This window comes from Molothrus aeneus, chromosome Z, assembly GCF_037042795.1.
Source record: "Molothrus aeneus isolate 106 chromosome Z, BPBGC_Maene_1.0, whole genome shotgun sequence".
Taxonomy (NCBI): Eukaryota; Metazoa; Chordata; class Aves; order Passeriformes; family Icteridae; genus Molothrus; species Molothrus aeneus.
Genome location: NC_089680.1, coordinates 57,334,310 through 57,350,444, shown reverse-complemented (window position 1 = coordinate 57,350,444; position 16,135 = coordinate 57,334,310).

The following is a 16,135-nucleotide window of genomic DNA, read 5'->3' as shown; positions in this document are numbered from 1 at the left end:
AAGCATTTGAATGGTTCAAAATCTGGGAGGCGTAGGGATTAGAGCAATGACTGTTTAGAGCTGGGAGCTTTGAATTGCCTATAAAAGCAAGCCCCAAACAATAAAACAGGCTGTTTGGCTGATGAAACAACAGAGGTCTGTCGTGTGTTCTATCTCAGACACTCGAACATCATGTGTCACGTGGTGCCCCTGGTGTCAGGATGAACAAGGTAGTCCAAGGTAGCCCACAGGTAGAGCGGAAAGAGACACAGGGCAGAGCTTGCAAAGCCTGTCCCCACAGTGAAAATCTGAAAGAAAGAGGCAGGGAGAACCCAAATTTGCAGCAATGGCTGCAAGAATCAAAGCTGCAGCAAAGGCTGTGTTATAGGTAATAAATGATAAAGCCAAATTAGTAATAATAACAATAGGTTTTATTTTTGCAACCAAAAATAGCCACAGTCAAAGAAACAATGTCGAGCCCAGGCTGGGTGAACCTCTGTCCAACCTCTATCTCATTAGACCCCCTCTGTTCACAAATGCCATCTCCGTTGGGGCTGGTTTTATACAGTTTTTTCTGCCCAAGGCAGAGGTGCCCCTATTCTTTTTGTTATTCTGCATATGCATGAAGTCTCTTTTTTCTGTACAGGGCTGGACAATGCTGTTTCTGGGAGGTGGCAAATGTTGACTGAGTTATGGGAACCTGATATTCAGAGGTATGTTCCTGACGACTCTGGTACTCTTCATTGAAGATACTTATCAAGTGTTCATTGCTCTTGGGTGTTCCCAGATGGTCCCGGGAAAGGCCCATCTCTGCACCGGGAACGTCCTTTCACTTGCTAATTAAGCTTTCTTTCTTTGCTGCCATCTGGAGTTTTGCAATTTCTATGTAGCAATCTGTCTCTGGACTGTCCATAGTTTTAAGGCTTTCAAATTTTTCTTATATGTAGAATTTTATTTACAACTTTATTTTATATATATTTCATATAAGGACGAATTATCTCACCCCACATATTACAGCAGCAAGAATAACAACTGCAGCAACAGCTTCATGAGTCACAGCCAAAGGGCTTTGTGATAGAAGAAACCGGAGAAGCTGAAAAAAGGAGAAAAACCCCACTGAAGATATGGCAAACTTTATTTTTGCACAGGACCACCCAGTACTAAAGGTATGGAAACTTGTTATTGAGGAAGAGGACATAGACTATGATTAAAAAGCACTATTAGCATTAATAATGTAGGCTAAGAACCACAGATTAGATACAACTAAAGAAGCCACTTTTGACTTTAATACCTGGACATGAAGTGGTCAATTGATAATCCAAGCAGCCTCAAAGAGCAAGAAAAATGCGATAAGAGTTATAAAGCCATGGAGACTTACCCTGGATTTAATAAGACTGTTAAATCTGAAGCTTATGGTGAGGAATGGACACCAGACGAGTTATTGGGGCTGGGCGCCTTTCCAAACCCACAGAACATGTGGACAGACTAAATGGCCACCATATGTAGCCATGCTGTTCCATATGGCCGAGCTGCCTGTAATTCCCCCACCCGTATGCCAGCACCGTTCCCGAGAGAGCTGTCCCCCCCCCCCTGCCCCCCCACATGGCAGGGCATGGCCACACAGCGAGACAGGGGGTGGTGGGGTCCTAGCAACACTGGAGCATATGCTACTCCATGCTTGCCCTTCGGGGCTCCTACAGTGACTCGAGCCACGTCCCCATTCCACAGCAGCCTGTGTTCATAACTCACCCCCATGTTGCTCACACAAGGGTTACAAATTTGCATAAAAATTTATGATGTCCTAGAACTCATAGTACAATATTTATTATCATTAGTTGCATTTGCTAAAACAAAAATTGATAAGCCTCTGATAACTAATGTTTTCACAGTTACTAAGAAAACATGTTTCTGTTTCAAATTATGGGTTACTGTGTATTAAACATATCCTAGAATGTATGTTACTAAGTTTTCTCTTAGTACTCCTGGTATTTCTGTATGCATTGTTTCTAGATTGACCTGGAAAATTCAAAGAATGTACTTGTCTAACATTCTAGGTCTACTAAAGCATATATAGAACATTAATTTACTAATACCACAAGTAAATTTCAGCTGCAAAGTCTTTTAACTGAGACTTTACCATCTGTCATAATTTTAAAAACCTAAAAGTCACCTGGTAAAGTCAATAACAAATTTCTAACTTCTAACAAAGAGAAAACAAGTATATTACTTACACTATTACCATAGTAACTAGAAAATTTAAATACCTATATTTCTTTAATTATTCATAAGTTGTCTATGTTTAAAGATTTTTACACTAGCTTTTAATACAAGCTTGTTTTTAAAACAATGAATACAGAAAAGCTCTCCCAACCAAGTTCATGGCCCTGATCAAGCAAAGAACCTGGTTAGTAAAGAAAAACATATTAGTATACAAACTTTACAAAAGCAAAACCCTTTTTCCTTTGAGATAAATGAGAAAGCCTTGACCAGAAGATGTTCTTTCAAGTCCTCATAGTGAAAAAGGGATGCCTCAGCAGATAATAGTACCTTATTAATACTGTTCAAAGTCCATGTTTTGTTCCTATTTTTAGTTACTAATACAAAAAAAAAGGGAGGGGGGGAAGGTTGGGGTCAATGTACACACCCTCTCTAAGTCTTAGGTAATATCATATTCTAATGTTTTTCAATCAGTCATATAACAGTACAATAATCCTACAATAAACACGTTTATGGAATCTGGGACATGTTGGACACCTACTAGACGTATCCATCCTGCACTGCATCCTGCTTGGAACCACAGCATCAGCCAATGCCTGTTCAATTGATATCATAGGGCCATGTAACCAGAACAATTAACAACTACCTCATAGAAATATGAGAAAATAATAAAAGTAATAAATGTTGTAATAAAAGTTCATATAAAGACTGTTTGTTTACAAATTGCTTTATGTCTTCAGCTTGTATTTCTCACAGTTCTAAAGTTGAATGTTTCAAAGTTTTAATTTCAGTTTAGAGTTAAGATATAATTTACAACTTCATTTACAATTTTTTTTTATGTTTACAAACTGTTTTGCTGTTTACAATTTGTTTTTTCTAGTAGTTAGACTTTTATTTAATAGTTAAGAGTTAAGTGGTTTGTTGTTTTAAAAGATGTTTATGTTTGTAACCTAAACATTAAGCCGTAACATGCTAATCTCAATTCTTGCCTAACAGACTCTGAACCTAAATGCGGCAGCTTCATTAATATATAATTCATACCTATTAAAACCATGCTTTTTTCTGTCATGCTGTTTGCAAGGGACCCTTGCAAATAGATGACAGAGAGGAAGTTACAATTTTAGTAAAGACAAAACGGTGAGATGTTGCAGAACAAGCTGACTTGTAATGAATATCAATCCGGTTATAAATAAGAAACCCAGCCCAGTTCCATAAACCAGCCTCTGGGCTGACTGACAGAATTTTCAACTAATAACAACTCTCCTAAAATGCAAGCATTTGAATGGTTCAAAATCTGGGAGGCGTAGGGATTAGAGCAATGACTGTTTAGAGCTGGGAGCTTTGAATTGCCTATAAAAGCAAGCCCCAAACAATAAAACAGGCTGTTTGGCTGATGAAACAACAGAGGTCTGTCGTGTGTTCTATCTCAGATGCATGACCATCATGTGTCATTTCCTGAGGCATTTTAGTTCATGATTGTGTTCCTTGTATCTTTCTGAAAATAATCTCTCAAGTAGCAACATAAGCATACTCATCATGGTTCAAAAGAGCAGCTGTCCGTCAAAACACCTTCCTCATGATGGATGTCCTCACTGAAAAGTACCGGTCAAATTAGAAAGAGAAGTTCTATTCTTTCAGAAAGGTCTCCTTGGTATCCAGTCTGTAGCTTTGGAAGACTGCAATAGTTGACTACAATGCAGAGACATTTAAATTAGTGACATATAGTACAGAAATTTAAGAACTATTATGCAATGGTCCTCTTTCAGTTTATGGTAAGTACAGTTCCAATGAATACCCTTCAGAGGCAGTTCTCTCAGAGGATGGTTATTAGTACAAAGGCAGACTCTATGGGACTGTATGGAGATCAACACTTCTCCAATACAATTACCTCTGTACTCACTAGTGAGTAATTTAATCTAGAAGTATCTGGACAGGTATTCTGCGCACAATTTCACATTCTCATTTTCAAAATGTTTGTAGTAGTACTAGTCTTGGAGGTTTTATTTGGACCACTCCAAGTTATGTTGTCAGTACAGAATAACTATGGAATCTCCAATGCTGCTCTTTCACGTGCCCAGATGGGGTAGCAAAGCAAGACACTGTAAAAATATAAATGCTAGACAATGGGACAGTACTTGGCACCTGTAATTTAAAACTCCTGATGACCCAGCCAGCTCAAGGGCTGCCATCTTATTGTGGTAACAGGAAAAAGGGTGCCACTATGGGTGTATCAAACAATGTATTCTACTTCTATCTACATCATGAATTGTCATTTGCAACAGCTGCCCAGTATACACTGCACCCCTCAGACTATGACCTGGGTGTTTGATAAGGAGATCAAACCTTGAGATAAGGAAGAAAAAAGAGCCAACCCTGAGAGGCAGGGTAAATGACTCAGCCCTGATAGCTCACTCCGAGGATGCACAGTCACACCCGTTTTGAGGGTGTCATCCCTGTTAATGGACCATCAAAAACTCAGGGCTACAATGACCATCAAGGACTCAAAAAAATATCCTATGACTCATAGGATTACATAATTACATTGTGAAAATCCCTGCCCTAGGAGAGGTACCACCTGAATCTGACCACATATAATCTTGACATTTGAGGACTTGGGACGCCACCACCACTGAACATCCATAGGTGGACCCAAACTTCCACAGGAAGACCAGATCTTTCCACAAGACGACTGCTTTCAACAAAACCATAACCATCACTCCAATGGGACTGCAACCACAGCTTCAGTGGACTGTGACCACCACAGGGTGTAAGGCTGTATACTCTTTGTTGGTTTAAGCCAGTGTTTCTGTTGCATTTATTGTAAATGCATTTATTGCAATCATTCTCATAAATTGCAATTCCAACCTGAAATCTTTCTCAAGCTGATTGCGTAGGAGTTAATTTCTACTGCTGGTTTACCAGCACATACCTCTGAGATCTTCTAAACATATGTAATCCAAATTAGGGCACAAACCTTGCACTATAACTTGACCTAAAATTTTGGTCATTAAACACTTGGCGAGAAAGCAGCTGAAGGATGGACTGGGGCTCCTATTCCAGCCCTTTTATAAGACTTGGGAGAGTTAGATCCAGATAGTGTAGCTTAGTTAAAATTGGAGGATGTAGGTAGATTAAACCATATGTACAGTGGCATTACAGCAATGTCTGCTGCACAGTCATTGACTGAATGAATACTAAATCAATGAAAAAGTATTTCTAAACACTAAGACAAAAATTTTAAAATCACGAGGGAGGTGAGAGATGATTTCTTTATGAAAATCTCTCTCTCAAATGTATGCTAAGCAGTAATGTGAAAATGGAATTATTGCAAAATGCCACCAATTACTGTGCAAATTGTGCTTCCACTGGCATGAAGGTGCAGCTGATTTACATATGATATAGTTGGAAATGAAACAATGTGACATAAAGACTTCAGAAACATCAGACAATCCTGCTATAAATTCTACTGGCACCAACAAATAAATACCGCCACTTATAGATCAAAGGCAGCACTGCAACTCTAAAACTCTAAAAATACTTGGCTTTCTTTTCAATGGGATTAGAACTGGGAACTCCAAGGTAGCAAGGCAATAATGTCTCATATAAACTGAAGGAACATGTTTTTCAATTTATCATGGGAAGATGGAAATATTTTCAATTAGACTGACAGGATTTTTTGGAAGAAGAAATTGTGACAGGATAAAAGTCTTCAGGAACTAGATACTCTGAGCAAACAATATATATATATCATCTCATACTGCTATGTAAACAGCATTACAATAAGAACAGCTCCATCTTGCACTGAAACACTGGGATGAATCACAAGGTTTTATACAGAAATGTCCTGTTTGAAATATGCTGATATTTTTATACAAAGCACTGGCTATTCCAAATCATGCTTTAGGAAAGTATCCACAAATGCTATAACATTGATACTATGTCAAGAAGAAAAACACATTAAATTTACCTCTTAAAATAAAATAATAAATCCATGGTAGATGCATGTTATAAATGATCAAATCGTGAGCCAAAATCATCAAAAATTTAGCAAAGATTTATTAATTTGTCTGCAAGACTGAAGTTCGGTCTTCGAAACCACCACAGCCAAAGAGACAGTGTCGAGGCCAGGATCGGTGCTGGATGAACATGGATCTGACCTCCCAAATGTTAGAGTTCACGCTCGCTGCCTGGGGTGGCGAGGTTTTGTACAGTTTATTCTGCCTGAGGCAAAGATGACCAAATTTCCTTTGTGTCTCTTCACATGCATCGCTGTTGCTTTCCATGTGCAGAGGTGGACAAAGGCCAAGTCCAGGTGTGCCATCGATGTCAATTGGCTTTGGAGGAGCCGTGTATTCAGATGTATCAGGGTGGCACTGTTGGCTATCTTGATAGATGCAATCAGCAAGGCGATAATCGCTCTTGGGTGGCAAGGCAATAATCGCTCCTGGGTGGCTCCCAACAACTTGGGAAATTGATGATCATCGTCCTGGAAGCTTCTATTCTTACGTTAAGGCATCGATCGTTATCTTATCTTATGTCTGGGAACTAGTTGAATCTGAATAGACAGATGCTCCCGGCCAGGGTGGTCAAAAGACATGATTTGGATTTCACAATATTTTATACCATACATTAATAGCATTAATTATCTCTACCATATATTACAATGTATAAGTTACCCTGTGATTCCTAAGCTAATTTCAAAAATCTTAAATGGCTTGGGTTGGAAGCAACCTTAAAATCATCTGTTTCCAAAACCCATTCCACTAGACCAAGTTGCTCAGAGCAACAAAGTGTTCCCAGGGACATAAACAAAACAGATTAAATGGGAGTGTGGTCCTGGATTCCATGGACACAGAAATTTGAGATTCAATGTGTTATTTTGGCACTGGATACTAGGTGATATTTGTTGGTTTATAATTGATAGCAAAGAAGTTTTAGTATTGGCCTATAGAAGTGAAACTACAGAGAACACTACTGCTGCTTCTAGCAGTAGTCAAGAAGGATTGAGAACTGTGAATACAAAATCATTTTAAAGGTACTTGAAGATATTGCCAGTGTTTAATCTTCCTAAATTTCCAAAGTAAATGACCAGGTGCCTCAGCTGCTAAATATTCACAATCTCATATCAACAGGGACAAAAGTGGCAAGGATGGAGCTTGTGGTCCTTTGAGAAGGTAGGACAAACTGGCAAGCATAACAACACTGTTCTGACTGCCACTACTATTGCTACTGATGGTGAAAGAGCTAGTGTTTATGCAATGGTGTAAGGTACTGTCCAGGGGTGACTTTATGCTGAATTTCATTCGTCTGTTTAGCCCAGATATAAGTTTTGCACTTTTAAGACTGATTCTGAGAGTGAAGGCGGGGGAGAGAAGAAGTGTGCAGTTTGTTTTCAGACGCTGCACTCATTCGTCCACGTTCCTGCTCGTGGACTGTGTTGTCTGTGGATGGACAGACAGTGGGACAGAGCTCTCCTTTGCTTTTAGCTAGCTTTTTAGCTAGCTAAGAAAAACCACAGTCCAGGGAACTTCTCTTCCTTAGCTAGCTTTTTTAGCTAGCCAAGGAAGAGAAGTTCCCTGGACTATGGTTTTTCTTTTGCTTGGAACTGTTTAAACCTGCTCTGGACTGAAAACCCAGAAGAGCACCAATGTCGGTGATAGAGAGAGATGGGGAAGGCTGACTTGGTGATCAGAATCTGATTTTATCGTGGGATACAAACACTCATATACTATTTCAGAGAGACTAGTAATGTGTGCAACAATGATTAGGTTAAAATCACATACACAGACTTATGCATACAATATCTCTTGCTTGCAGAGTTTAATGGGATTTTCTTTTTCTGGTAAACCTCTTTCATTTAATCTTCTGGCAATTTAGGTCTAATTTTCAAAGTTCCACTTGCTTTTGCCAAGGCATCCTGTTATCAAATCTCTTATGTTAACCAGGTCCAAAGTCCATTTTCTGTCTAGTGTCCCCCAACATTCCAACACACCAGGAACTGCCACCGGGAGTTCCCACTCCAGGGCGGGCCTGGACCATGGCATTTCCAGCACAAGAGGGGCTGATAAGAGACTGAGTGAGCTGAGCTACAGCCCATGAAGGAGACTTTCTGAGTTTGTCATCTCAAAGCAGCCAGAGGTTTTATTGTTTAATATTGTTAATATTGTAAATTTTTGGGCTGGTGAATGCTTTGCCTGCTAAATAAACAGTTTTTTCCACTTTTCTCCGTGGAAATCTTTTCCTGAACCAGTTGGGGGAAGAGCCACTTGAATTTTCTTTGTAGAGGAAACTCCTTTGGAGGTTTTCTTCCAAATTTACCCTAAACCAAGACAGCTAGGAGTCAATCAAAAAATTAGGGAACACAGTAATTTTCAGCTGGAGGATTCTAACAGCACTTTAAGGATATGTGCTTTTTCCTCAAGAATAAATTGAAAAGAATTTTGAAGACTAAATTTTATTCCTCCTGGATTTTCTGGAATACCACCTGCTTTGATAATGAGTCTCTGCAGATCCATGTTTTGGGGATAAATTTGAATACAAAATGGCATGTACCATGGTTCTGTATTAAAGAATATTATTCCCTACAGTATCTCCTGAATTTTGCTAATTTTTCATAATGCACATAACTGTACACAGAGAAAGGATGACGAGTAGCACTTCTGTCCTGTCTTCCAACACACAAGGAGTAACCCCATGTTTTCATTTCATATAAACCCATTTTAATTTGGGTATAAAGATCAGTAGCTTCAATAAAAGCAGCCTCTAACACCATAAACACAATTTAGACAGTCTTACCATTGAAGAGGAAAATAATTTCTTCCCTTTAATTGTTTTACAGATTTTGAAGGGTGTTTTGTTCATTTGCATTCCAGCAGCACCATAATAGAGATGTGACTCTATTTAAGAGTCACAGTATCAGTACTCTGGACTCCAGCCATTCCAAACGACAGCATCAGCATGGACTAGTGGGGGTGAAAGGACAGTGCAAGTTCAATTTTGAAACAAAACAAGAAAACCAAAAACAAATAAGCAAAAATTTATATGAAAGGGGAGTTGGTTGAAATCTGCTACGCTTTGGTGTCCAATGCATTTCAGATGCTGCAGGCTATCCTGACCCAGCAGGTGGAAATTTGTGGTAGGTGCTAGGAAAGCTAGTTTCATTCTTTGTGTCTCTGGATGGGACAGCAGGGTTTCTGAGATCTCTTCAAGAGGGGGCACAGATAAAATCTGATCATTGAGAGCAAATCTGTAAGGAAATCTGTGTAGTTTGAGAAGTCTGGGAATAATTACTGCAGTCCATAGTGTTGTAGAAATGCTCCTGGAAAAAGCTTCAGGCACAGCTAAACTGAGCTCATTGTATCTAAAAAATGTTTTTAGCATACCTAATTACCGGAACATTTATATCAGCAATTATAAAAAACACAGAATAATCATATGACAACAAAAATTACACCTTTTTTGATTTGAATTAGGTTTGTATCAGGCTTAGAGTTTTGTTATACAGAACTTCGATTCCACTAAATTGTGCTTTATTCATAGTATCAGTAAAACAAATTCTATAATAATTACACTGCAAAACACATTTTTTAAAAATCCTTCATGTGGTAGACACCTACATGCAAAACACTGACTAGATTTTTCACTTTTTTTCTTGTGAAAATAGAATAAAAAGTGTGGAAAACATAAGAATTTAATTCAATGAGAAAACATGTAGAGAAATTTTTTGACTATGCGTGAATAGGCTACAACACATTTGTTAATATAACTGTCACATAACCTGTTTCTACAGATTTTCAATAACACACAACAGCTGATATCTCCTCAGATATACAAAAGCTGAAATTTCTTTGGCAAAACCATTTTGGAAAGTCAATTCCCTGTTTGAAAAAATCTTATTTCACTGTTCTGTGAACTCACTAAATGCTTGGCAGCAAGGGCAGAAGATAAAATACTTCAAAGGCCAGAGATTCATCCAACCATGGAGTCACAATTACATTGCAAAATCCAGATTTTCCAAAACAATAGAAGAATTTCAAAATACATGAAATTCCAGTGAAGGACAAACCCACTTTTATCCCAGTAACCTGTACCCTGCATCACAGATATCTTTTCACAGGGGAAAAAAAAAATCATTAAGTTTTGCTACATGATATAACTTCTTGTCTCAGGTTGCAAATGCAGGATGTGGTCAGGGTGTGTATTCTATTGCCATCTGTTAGAGGTGGGGCAGTTATTTAGGCTATCTGTTGGAACCAGGTGGGGCAGTTTTCTTTATCTCTTCCACAACCCATCCTTCCTCTGGGGAGATGTCTTCTGTTAATGGGCCATTGAGTGTCACTGCAGGACTGATAAAATTACATCATCCCCTTGGGAGGTGCTCCACCCAGGGCAAGGAGCCAAGCATTCCTACCTGGATATAATCTGAAATTTAGAACACCACAGTCAGCCCTTTCTGTCTGAATTCCCAGAGGAGTATCTTTTTTTTCCACTGGATTCACAGAGGAAGATCAGGCCCACCTACACCACCACTGAATCTTCAAAATAAAACTACCCCCTTCTAAAGGATCATTGCTTCAACAGAACCACATCTGTCACTCCAGGAGGAGTGCAGCCAACATTTAATAACACTGCTACTAACACCCTGACCAACAGGGTGTCAGGTTGCATTCTGACTCTGTCAATGTTTCTTGGGGTTTTTTTGTACTATTGCATTTGTATTTTAACTTTCCTAGTAAAGAACTGTTACTCCTATTCCCATATCTTTAACTGAAAGCCACTTAATTTCAAAATTATAATAATTCAGAAGGATTACATTTTCCATTTCAAGGGAGGCTCTTACCTTCCTTAGCAGACAGGTCTTTTCAAACCAAGACACTTATGCATCACTGAATGGTGGAGGGTGGTGTCACAGAGGGACAGATTGTGACACTCCAAAACCTGGCTCTTCAACAATACTGACCTTCCTGGTGTTCTCTTCTGCTGGCCCACCTCAGAAATTATGTCTGTGAGGGCAAAGCCTCCAGCAGATAGGAATTCTATGAACTTGTCATTCCTCAGATTCTCAAATTCAAGAGAATAAGAGCTTCTCTAAAGGTCCAGACCAAATAACACATGAAGAGTTACTCCTATTACTTGGTAAAAAAGTATGGTTTTGAAAATATGGTCAATGAGTTTTTATAATCCTTACTCATTTTTTTGATACAAAAGCACCACACAGCCCCTTATGTATTGGACACCCCTAGTCTGAGACTAAGAGGGATAATCAACAAACACACACAAAAGAACTCTCATTCATCAGCAAACAAGACACATAGCTGCAAAAATGAGGATGCAAATGACTTTCCTCCCTCTGAGCCTCATGCAGCCATTGTGTACCCTGGTCTGTATTAAACAAAAGATGCTCAGCAAGACAAGCAATGTGATTCTCCCCAGCTACCTCAGCAAACTGTACATTTCTCCCTAAGGCACAGAGCAGAAATGGTGCAAGGCATTTCCATGGCTTTCCATTGCTTGCTTGAGGAATGCCTGATCAGTCTTTCCCTTTCCTCTCTAAGCATCCACCCCAGTGTTTTCTCACAAGCTCTTCCATCATTGTGGCTGCAGCAGCATTTCCTGGGGTAGGCAGCTTTGCCACCATGGCCCTCGGGCTCCAGAAGCCTTTGGCTGACACTTGGGTGTAAGGGCAAAGGAAAATGGTTTCAGGAGAAGAGGAAGGAAAAAGCAACCTGAGGGTGCATTAAGGAAATAGCCATTTATTTTTTTTCTTGAGTAAAGGCTTGCTGTGGCCTTTCTAGAGCTGATCATGGCGCTGCCTCTTGCTGGAATGAGAGGCATCTGGGGACTCAGGGGTCCTTCTCTTTCGGTGGCACTGGGATGTCGCAGGTGAGGGGTCACTGCCCTGGCTGGGAGCAGAGGAACCTGCAGCCACTCTTGTCTCCCCCAGCTCTTCCTGGGGCTGCTCCTGCTCTGCAGGGATGGACACAGATGGGGAATGGCTGGGACGTCCATGAAGAGCAGTCTCCAATGTGCTGTCTTCCTCCTCCATGTTGAAATTTGCGATGCCACTAGGTGGGGCCTGGCTGAGGGCGGGAGCACCCTCCTGGGAGGCAGGGGGATCAGAGCTGGCAGAAGGGATCTCATCCTCCTCCCTGGCAGTGTGAGAGTGCCGCAGCCTCTGAACCTCCTCACTGCACTGGGTCTCAATGATATTTAGGATGCCATGGACCAGTGATGCAGTGTATTGCTGGAGACGGGGCTGCAATCTCTGGACCAAGACTTCTCTATCTGGGCCATAGACACAGAGTGCGAGCACAATGCCGCTCTCTGCACTCTTCACCTGATACCACTCGCCCCCATATATCATCTCCAGCCCCTGCCGCAGCCATGGCCTCACAAGGTCCAGGAGGTTCCGTCGTCTTCGGAAAAGTTCTGCCCAAAGCTCAGGCAGGATGCCACCCACAGCCTCTGATCCTGCAGCCTGCTGCTGAGCAGGGGCTATTATTCCTTGTGGAGAGGCAGCAAGGGAATCTGCAGGGCCAAGGGATCTGTTTTCAGCCAGGCGTCTAGGAGCTTCTGTTGCCTGGCTGCTTATCTCTGGCAACTCTCTGGGAGGTGTGATAACACAGTGTAGGTAGTCATCTCCACCATGGTCAGAAAACTTCACTGTCAAGATGGATCTTCTGCAGAATGGGCAGGCAGGGTTTCTTTCTGCCCAACGCAGGATGCAGCCAAGGCAGAATCGGTGGCCACAGGGCATCGCATAAGCGCCATCATCTGGTGCATCACAGCAGATGGGGCAGCTCCACTCCTTCCCTGTGGCCATATGTGCTTGTTCCCACAGGTTGGCCCAGGCTCCGACAGCACCTGAATTTACACAGCAATGGATGTGAGGTCACAGTCATAATCTACCACCAGGATTATGATTATTCCTAGGATTATTATTAGGATTACTATCACCTCTACGACCCAATAATGTTACAATGTGATGTCTGCTCCTGTGACTCTTGGAAATACACTGCTAGTTGGAGGCTGCCCTCTGCAGGAGTCTCTGCTGCACCCTGGAAAGGAGGGCATCATCAAACAATGAGATCTGAGTTAATGGATCCATGGCTATGGAAAATAGCAAGGTTAAAGTCTGGTATATCACAGATCATCAGAAATTCAACACGGGGGGTTCAGGAAACCAGGAAAAGTTTCAGATGGCGCTAAGAGGAATGGCTGGATTTCACAATCCATGAAGGAGTGTTTCCCAAGAGATGGCCAAAATGCACGGATAACCCGTGCATAACACAGACAGGAGAACTAGACACATGTTGGGGAGGGGAGCCTTGCAAGAGAGAAGCATCAGTGCAGCTATATATGCAACATCATGTAAGTTTGACATAGACTAAAATAATGCTGTCCCAAATCCCATGTTTGGGACCAGATCAGTCCATGTTGGAAGCAATGGAGAAAAGGGTCATTGGGGGGGAGTTACTTATGTCAGTAGAGGCACAACTGGAGAAAGTGAAGTGCAAGGGCATATGAGGAGGGGAAGAAAAGACAGAGCCTTTGGTGACTGGCATGAAATACCTATGGTGTGCAGAAAACATGGGTGAGAAGAAGAGAAGTAGAAAGTGGAGCTGCAGTAGCCCCAGACATGTGCAGAAGTGCAATGGAACATTGGGACAGACATCCCTTGTGCATCACCGAACTGTGGAGGCTGACATCACAGAGTGGCTTTGGTGACCCTCCAAAGCCTGGCATTCCAACAATACTGACCTGCCTGGTTTTCTCTGCTGCTCATGGCTCCTCTCCAAGTATCACCCCTGTGCTTTCTCAGAAGTGCTTCATCTGGAGCATTATGGCACTCCATCCTTGCCTTCTTTCTTGTGACAGATTGGAGAGAGCAGAGAATGAAGAGCTGCTACATCTCACAATGTGTCACACATTGCGGAAGGGTCATGGTCTTACTCATGGTCACCAGCTGGAAAATGTGTTCCGCATTTAGGTGGTAGGTATTTATTTACACCTTCAGGCAATTTTTCTGAGAAATTTTTGAACACATTAAAATACCTAGGCTACTGGAGAGCTTTTATTAGCTTACAAGTTGTTTTGCTTGGTTACGTTGCTACTTGCATAAGTCTGAAAAATATCTCTGCATATAACATGTTTAAAACCAGCATAAAAAACAGACATCAAACATTTAAATTTGACTGAGTTGAGCAAGCACAAGAAGGTTTTTCTGAGTATTTATGATTACGTTTCCAGATATTTTATCTAAATCTGCCTTTGTCCACTTTCAGACAGAATTTTAGAATCACTAATAATTCATCAAACCATTTCAAGTTAAGGAAGAACTACAATCAGTGAAGTCCGTAGTTCTTTGGTATCCTTAAACCCAAACACCTTTGAAGTACAGATTCTGAAAAGTGAAAGGTATAAAAGAAATGGAATCATAAAAAAAAAAAAATCTGCTTTATCCTCTGTACTGCTCTTTTTAGAAATTTTCATTCCTATTCTTACATTTTACTCTTTGAGTGATGTTGTGAAATAACATATTTACAATAATACGCAGTAAACTGATTGTTATAATAATGTGCACTATTTAGGAGTCTCTAATTTGGGATGGAACTGTCACAATCAGATGCACAACAACACCCTTTTGGTATTTTTGCACATATAGCTCTTGGAACTCAGATTTGGCCAGATTTGAAACTGTATATATGTTGGATGTGCTGATTACTGTAATTTAAGGCAAAGTATTGATGGATTCAGACTATATAGATAATTATTTCTTGTGCAGTTTAGGGAAAGGACCTTTGTCATGTCTGCTCGCAAGGAACCACTTTGTCACTAAAAACCAGGAAAGAAACGCTCTAATCAGTTTGTTGTTAGAAAGTGATATTTTTTCAATATGTTGGGTGCATGGTGATAGCTTCACCTAATACACACATCCACTTTCAAAACTTCTCACTATTTATACTGTAGCAAATAAAGAAATTAATGTTCATTTGCTGTAAGTTCCATAATTCTCTTCATTAATTAGTATTCTATCTCCTGTTTGTTTTCTCACTTGTCATGCTAATTAGCCCAGTTCTTCAGTCTTTTTATTATCTTTTTCCCAAACAGCACATCCAGTACAACTGCTGAACTGACTTGGTTATTTTCTTCCTTATCTTGAGTTTCTGCAAAATGTCCTTGCAGTTCATGAATTTTGCATTACTTGTGTCCACTTTCAAAAATAGATGTGTCTGCAAGGGTTTGTTAACATCCTTCTAGATCTGAGATCATTGAAATATATCGAAGTGTTGATTACATTTGTTTTAGTGAAACTTAAAGTTTCAGTAATTTTCCCAAACTATGTTCCCACAATACTGGCTTATTACAACCTTGCTAAATACTGGCTCTAATGGCATATGACAAAGTGTAAAATTACATTGCCTCAAAATAATTAAAATAATTAATTAGAAGAAATAATTAAAATAATTAATTAGAAAAATTATGAATAAAGTTATGTAATTTCCCACACGAGTTGGCACAAGGCTTATTAGTCACAGATGTAGAGAGTTAAAACAAAGCCACATTTATCCCTAGTGTTTGTAGTAAGCACTGTATGATACGAAACAAAGCATTAATCCTAGATAGGGATCAAACGCTATTGTGCTAAGGTTAAAAGAATTTTCCCCCACTGCTGCATAAACTCCTTTTAAAAGAACACAACTTGTTGGGTAACACTTTCAACTACAAGGCCTGTGACTGTCCACAAAAGTATGTTCTACATCCTTTCCACATACACTTCAAATACAAACATTAGATACTACACAATAATATCTAAAATTTCTGGCTGAAGCATGGAGGCTATGAAATGCTGCTTCCTTAAAAGCATAATTGGATTTTATATCTAGTGGTTATCTGGGGAGAGCAGAAGACTACTGAAGGAAGTTAAGGGAGCAGAATC